Source organism: Pyrus communis, chromosome 17 (genome assembly GCF_041283825.1).
Source record: "Pyrus communis isolate YQ-2024b chromosome 17, ASM4128382v1, whole genome shotgun sequence".
Classification (NCBI taxonomy): domain Eukaryota; kingdom Viridiplantae; phylum Streptophyta; class Magnoliopsida; order Rosales; family Rosaceae; genus Pyrus; species Pyrus communis.
In genome coordinates, this window is record NC_142581.1 from 15,007,635 (window position 1) to 15,014,300 (window position 6,666).

The window sequence follows — 6,666 nt, forward strand, 5'->3', positions numbered from 1 at the left end:
GACCCTAGAAGATTACTATGAACGAAACTGATCAACAATTTGAAGTATTTACACTAGTGGACACTAGAAAAGCTTATGTTTTATTTAATGGAAGTATAGAATAAATCTAAAGTGTTTTTTGAATATATTGTTTTGATGGGATATGCATTCTACAAAACTAGTTTCCACAATCTAACCTTTAAACTTGTTTCTCTATACTTCAAGATCTCACATGCCAGAAATCACCAAAAACGAATGTTTGGAGATTAGCCAACGTGACTAAATCCTTCGACGGTTACAAACGAAAAATCACGAATTAATAGTTATATGACCTTTGATTTTGATCATTTTTTTAAGGACAATAATTGACAGTAAAAAACAAACACACTAAATCGACCGATGAAATAGGTGCAAGTCGTCGGGCAAACATTGATAAATGTATCGGACAACACTTGTAAATTCGTTGGCAAACCTAAATATTTTCACCCAAATTTTTGCTACAAAAAAAAAAAATTTCCACCAGAATTAAAGGTTGCCTGACGAAATTGGTTGTGATTGGGGGAAGGGGATGGGGTGGGTTAAGTGTATGATGGTGGGGTAGGGGATACAATGGTGGGGGTTTGGAGAAGGTTTGAGGACTAGTGAGGTAGGGTGGTGGACGAGGGACAGGGTGAGTGTTTACGAGGGTGGGTTTAAATGGTCTTGGGGGACAGGGGTGGTGGGTTTAGGTGGTTTGTGGAGATAGTGAATATAGTGAATTTTGTGAATATTTGGAGGATTTGTGAATATTTTAGGAATAATGTGATTTTTGTGAATGATTAAGAATAGCGTGACTATTAGGAATATTGTGATTTGTGAATATTAGGAATATATGATTTTTGTAAATTATTAGGAATATTATAAGTATTGTGATTTGTGAGTATTATGAATATTGTGATTATTATGAAAATATTGAATATTGTAGGAAAAAACAAAAATTTGATAAAATTGTAGAACTATGTGAAATTGTAAAAAATATGTGAAATTGTGAAACTTTTTCACATATGTCATCGCTCTTGGTCACTAGAGGGCACTGCTCTACCTCAACTTGGTCTTCTGGTCAAAGTGACCATTCAGCCTCCAGCGGCCCATCAACCATTACTGAGTCGGCAACCAGCTCCAGTACTTTTGCTTCATCAGGGCGAGTGGTCTGGTTTCCTAGGCGACCTCACAGCAACAGTCGACATAAGCATGTGGCTATCCCAACCTACCCTATTAATGCCGCAGAGGCCAATTTAGCAACCGCGCAGCAGGTGGAAGATAGATAACACCCCACCGGGCCGAAGACCAAAGTGCCAGGGATATGTAAAGGGTTGGCAAGCAACCAGATCACCTATATATTGTAGGCTCAGATCTGGATTCATTACAACCCGAGTCAACGGCAAACAAGCCTGAAAGTCAATAACTTGTTAACTCACGACATGAGTGCCATCATTTTCACTTAGTGCCCCATGGGCATCGATTTGTGGAGAAAGCACACTTGCATGATCCATGCCAAGATGATAAGATAGATTTTGGTAAGCGTAGAACTTTCTTAATTATTTATTTATTTATTTTTAACTAATATATTTGAATTTTTTTTTTCTATTTCTGGCTAACTTCGAGATTAACATGAGGATTTGGGGACCGCTAAGTACATACACCAGGTTTGGACTGGTACAAGGAGTGAAAATACAAGCTCCCTTCTACTACAAGACTTGTCAGTCTCCTGATGCAACTCCTATTGATCCACACAAGGAGTTTCAAGATAGGCTTGACGAATGGGAGGGCTATGCACTCAATTTTAGAGCCCGACATTTTTGATAAGTTTTATTTATATTTTAATTATAGTTCAATTTTTTTTTTTAAATCTAAGTTTTTTAATTTTAATTGATCTTTTTGAATTTACAACGTAAATCAACTGCAAATAAAGGTAACTAGGAAACGAAGCCGTACTTCATCATTCATGTTCTCAAACCCTATCTTACCAGGTCGAGAAACGGCAAGCGAAGGGATAACATTTCTCAGAAGTGAAGGCTTGAGGGGATACGCATGCCAATTATGGCAACCCCATCACTGACGACAATATGTAAGTATTTCCTTTTACGTTTTAAATTCAAATTTCATTACACTAAAAATGTTTAAATTCGATAATCTTAATTGGGTTTTTTTCCCTGTAAGCTTCTATGTCACAGAAGAAGGATGAGTACCTCATCAACCTCTCACAATAACAACCGGACAAGTCAATGGAGGAGATAACACCTGATCTAGAAGTGCCTTTATAATTGCTAATAGACGGGGTTGGTCGACGAAATGGCAAAGAGCTTCATGGCCAATGAGCGGGTCGCATTCAAGATCTTGGGGGTCTTCTTCTTCTTCTAGCTTTCATCCTCCAACGGAGATGTCTTCCAAACTGCAATTGCAGATGGACCTAGCAAGGCAACGAAAAGAAGTCGAGCTCAAAGAGAAGAAACGGCACACCAAAGAGAAGAAGTTGCTTGCGAGCGTGAAGCTGTGCGCCAATAAACGTGACGAACGTATTCGATAATGCGTTGCTCAAGTAGCCCAAGGAATGTCAGCTTTTGGGATTCGCATTCCGGAGGCCTCTAGCTAGTGACGGATCTAGAATTTTAAACTCGGAGGGTCCCAATAATAAATGTCAAAAAATTTATAGACAAAAATAACGTCGAAAAGTTAAATATAATACATTTCATTCAAAAAGCATGTGCAAAACAACATTACAAGCTATAAAATCCTAATTAAAGCGTCCACGACGAGGTTTCATAGTTTGAAAATGTTCCATGATAGCTTCATTACCAATACATGAAAAAACATCTTTCTCAATGTAAACAACTAAGCTGTCATTCAACCATTGATCTCCTATTTTGTTGCGAAGTGGACTCTTAATGATATTCATAACGGAAAATGTCATATCCACTGAAGCAGTTGCAACTGGTAAAACCAAAGTCAACTGAACAACCAAATATACATATGCATATGTTTGATGCAACCCTTTCTCCACCATTTTCTTAGCAAGCTCATTAATCCCCCCCAATTGAGAAAAATCATTATCAAAACGCACAAAATGGGAACTCATACTTTGTAGGCCTACAAGGTCCCATTTGCAAATATGCTCTTAGGACCTCATCTTGAATATTAGAAGGATAGTCTTTCATTTGAATTCTTTTTCACGGGTCTCTCTCAAGATTATTAAAATCAATGTCACACTCATTTTGTCTTGAGCTTGAACTATCCGAACAAGTAGATGGTGCTATTGGCTTTGGCTTGAAAAATCTTTCCATATTTCTTATTTCTAAACTACACATTTAACCAAAAACACAAAACATATACCAATCAACCAATAAACAAAAATTCCATCTAAATTTCAATGATAAAATGAGTATACAAACATAAAACATATCAACAATCATATCAATAATAGACTAAAAATCTCCACCAATATCTAATATAATTTAATTGAGATTAGATTAGAATACCAAAAAGTTTACTTCAATTTTGAACCAAATGGTGGTGGCTTGGAGAATTGAAACAAGTGGAAGTATGATATTAGAGTAATGTAATTATAATATGGGATTGGGTGAGATTAGAAATTTAAGGTTTTGGAATTGGGTGAATATAAGAAAGATGGGGGGATTAGGGGGGCAAAACAGAGGAATAGGGAAAGGACTCTTGGGAAAGATAGCCCGTGTGGGGCTAGGCCTTAAAAAAGAGAGTATGGAATCATAGACAAACGGCACCGTTTATCTCATACTTAAAAAATTATAAAATATAAAAAATAAACAAATTAAACAAATTGGCCAAAACACTGCGTTTTGGACCAATTTTTTAAAAGGCCTGTTTGTTTTCTTTCTTCTCCCCCGCGGCCCCGCTGTCTTCGTCTTCGTTGCAAGCTACAACCTTCAAGCTGGAGCCTGCAGTACAGACCTCGTGTTCAAGTACGAGGGTTCCTCCGAAAAATTTCTAGCAGTATTTTAGAATCGCCGAGGGGTCCTGGGACCTCCCAGGTCCCTCTGTAGATCCGTCTCTGAGCAATCTTTAGGCAATATTCCATTAGGCACCTTAACAGCCACCCGAGTAGTTATAGTTAATTAGTTTAGTTTTTTTTTTTTTTTTTTTTTTTTTTTTTTTTTTTACAAGCAATTGCACGAACAATTTTATTTTCAATATAATTAAATAAATTTTTTAAAGTTGTGAATAATTTTTGCTTTTAAGATTAATAGAAGTAGAATTAAATAAAATATTGTTTTAATTTCGGATATTTTAAAATAATTAAAAGGGTTAGACCGACAAATATTATTCGTTAGACAAAATTTTATTGTTTTTTTTTTCTTGGTTTAAATTTTTACCCGACAAATATTTTGTTGGCAAAATTTTTAATAATATTTAATTAATTTCTAGTGAGACCACAAAACTATGTAGTGTAAGATGTATTCGTCGAGTAATTTAACCGATGACCTTTTTCGTCGGACAAAACTCATTTAGCCCGACAAATGCCCCCGATAAATGGTTACCTTTACAACAACAAACAACAATAAAATCTTATCCCACTAGGTGGGGTTGGCTATATGAATTTTAGAACGCCATTTTGTTCGGTCTGTGCCACGTCTTTCGTTAGATCCAAATACTTCAAGTCTTTTCTTAGAGTCTCTTTCCAAGTATTCCTAGGTCTTCCTCTATCCCTTTCGTCCTAAACTTTTGTCTCGTAATCACATCTTCTAACCAGAATATCTGTAGGCTTTCGTTTCACATGTCCAAACCACCTTAACCGATTTTCTCTCATTTTTCCTCAATCACGACTACTCCTTTACCTTGGATATCCTTATTCCTAATCTTATCCTTTCTTGTGTGCCCACACTTCCAACAAAGCATTCTCATCTCCGCTACACTCATTTTATGTTCATGTTAATGCTTCACTGTCCAACATTCCATGCCATAAAACATTGCTGGTCTTATTGTCGTCCTGTAAAATTTTTTCTTGAGCTTTAGTGGCATACGACGGTCACACAACATACCCGATGCACTGTTCCACTTCATCCATCCATCTTGTATTCTATTGTTGAGGTCTCCATCCAACTCTCCATTCTTTTGCAAGATAGATCATAGGTAGCGAAAGTGGTCGCTCTTTGGTACTTCATGATCTCCGATCCTCATCCCTAACTCATTTGAACATCCCTTCACACTGAACTTGCACTTCATATACTCTGTCTTTGACCGACTTAGGTGAAGACCTTTAGATTCCATGTTCCTAAACACATTCTACTCTCTTGAACTCTACCCTCATGTCCTAGCTTCCTCGCCCTCCCTCGTCTAATAAGGTCAAAATACTTCTTTTGTGTGTCCTGTGTAAAGTTGATAGGAGTAAATGCTTCCAAACAACTTTGAGTGGAGTCATTGAAAAAGAAGTTTCTATAGCCCTCTTGCCCATTTAACACTGCATCCGGGCACCGATGGAGATACAGTGACCCTTGCTCACTTATCACAGTGCTTGGGCCACACGGTTTAGGATTCATTATCATAAGGATTTGACATAAGATAGGAGTGTCGTCTGTCGACTACCTGACGTCCTCCCGCTCCTCCAATTACTTTTAATAGGGTAAAATTTCTAGCTACGGTTTTTGCGCGTAAAACATTTCCCGACGAATGATCCTCGCCTAAAATTTGCAGCGATGAAACCGCATTTGACCCAACGAAAAAAATCCGTTTGGCAAGGGGTGTTTTTTTAGTGAAGAGAGAGAGAGGACACACATCCGAACATTTATTTCATTTTCATGTTTGCTTTAAGCGTGAGAAATGTAATAAAGCATGTCTGTTATTTCATACAATAGGTAGGAAGGTGGGGCTTGGTCTCATGCCTAATAGCTAACTTTTTTTTGTTTTTGGTCGAAAGCTGCCTCACTGCCCCAGCTAGTGTGTATATAATTGGTTGCTTTGGTGCTGCATTTTATCTGGTGTATTCAGCTTAGCTAGGAAAAAAAAAAAAAAAAAAGATGTGGTGGCATCTCGAATATATATAATACATCTATCACACACATATATATACATATATGTGAATGCCAAATGGGTTAACTTGTTTCGTTTTTTTGTTTATGCATTTGTTGGGTTGGCATGGCTAAAACCGAGTTGACTTGTCGTTGCTAAGATGTTTTGCTCCCTTTGTGTTAATAATTTTACCTTTTTTTCTTTGACTTATCATCTCTCCATGCTTTTCTGGGTCTCTTGCTTTCTTGAACATGCACAGTAGTACACACATGGATGCACAGAGAGAGAGAGACAGAGAGAGAGAGAGAGAGAGAGAGAGAGAGAGAGAGAGAGAGAGAGATTCATCTCTTATATTCTATTTTCAAAAAGTAAAGAGCAGGCTGGCCAGCTACTTCTCAATCTTCCCATGAACAATCATTTTGCTGAATAATTATGGCTGCAAACTGGTCTGAATTTGTTGCTCATGTAATGGTGGCATATTTAATTATCTTTTACTTTTATGAGCAATGCGACAAATATAAATGACACTACATATGAATACTTGATTAAAAATCTTAATTAGTTCATGTTAAGTATTCTTCTGTATTTACGAGGATAGAGAGAGATCGTATTTTCTTTTCTTTGTTAATTGGACCTCTCGTTAAAAGAACTATTTAAGATAAGGATGAA

At 37.0% G+C, this 6,666-nt stretch overlaps 1 long non-coding RNA gene across 1 annotated transcript; it reads left to right on the top strand.

The window, feature by feature from the left end:
* The first annotated feature begins 1,035 nt into the window (after positions 1-1,035).
* Positions 1,036-2,602, top strand: LOC148689531 (uncharacterized). Its single transcript, XR_015958804.1, has 3 exons — positions 1,036-1,535; positions 1,624-2,086; positions 2,179-2,602. It is a non-coding gene; the product is annotated as an uncharacterized LOC148689531 (long non-coding RNA).
* The last annotated feature ends 4,064 nt before the right edge of the window (positions 2,603-6,666 follow it).